This window comes from Lipotes vexillifer, unplaced genomic scaffold, assembly GCF_000442215.2.
Source record: "Lipotes vexillifer unplaced genomic scaffold, Lipotes_vexillifer_v1.1 scaffold295, whole genome shotgun sequence".
NCBI lineage: Eukaryota > Metazoa > Chordata > Mammalia > Artiodactyla > Lipotidae > Lipotes > Lipotes vexillifer.
Window position 1 is genome coordinate 366,719 of NW_006773247.1, and position 869 is coordinate 367,587.

An 869-nucleotide genomic window follows, 5' to 3' on the forward strand; every position below is an offset into this window, starting at 1 on the left:
CCATTTCCAGGATTTCTATGATGAAACTAATTTATATTTTCATAAACCACTGTTTTAGCTTTTGACTGAAAATAATTAAATTCCAATTTTATGGAAAGTATCTTAAATCCAATTCCAGCACCTTGATCACCAAAGCAAAAACTGAGTTCTAAAACTATCAGGTGATGGCAAGTGAATCAACTCCTTTTTACTGGATTGTTTTCTGGTTAAGTTAACACCTATTTCAAAACTTATCCAGAATTTTTGCCTTTTGGCTTTGACACTGAACTTAAAGTGGTGATATTTCAGGGAACACTGAAATGCAAAGGACGCTAGGTTGCATTTACTTTAAGGTTCAATCAGAGTGACTTTTACATGACTTGTTAGACATTAGCCTTCCTGTTTTGAAAAGGCCAGGTACATCAGGGTCAGTGCAGAGGGTGATCACCATTAGCCTGCACTTTGTCACTGTCATCCAGCTGCTGAATGGCTGCATTTTACATTCCACAGGTAATGGAGGATGTCAGAGCTATTTCAACTCCTATACAAGTCAGAAGTTAACTGAGGACTCAGGGTTTCTGATTTTAGTAAGAAAGACTTTTTCTGCCCAAGTCCCTCAAATAACCTACACTTGATTTTCAATGGGAATATAGTAATTATTGTCTGTGAGTGCATTTCATTAACCTATTAATGAACTCTATGGTAGAATGAGATCAGAATTTAGTATGTACATTTGTAAGTAATTATAGGACAGGCACAAACTTTGCTTCAAATATTTGCTTTAAACTGGATTTGAACCAAGATTAAATATCATTATGAGAAGCATGTTGTGTTGCCTTTCATTCTTTATATCAACCTATTAGTATATGTGGTTTTAGAAATTAAGTTAC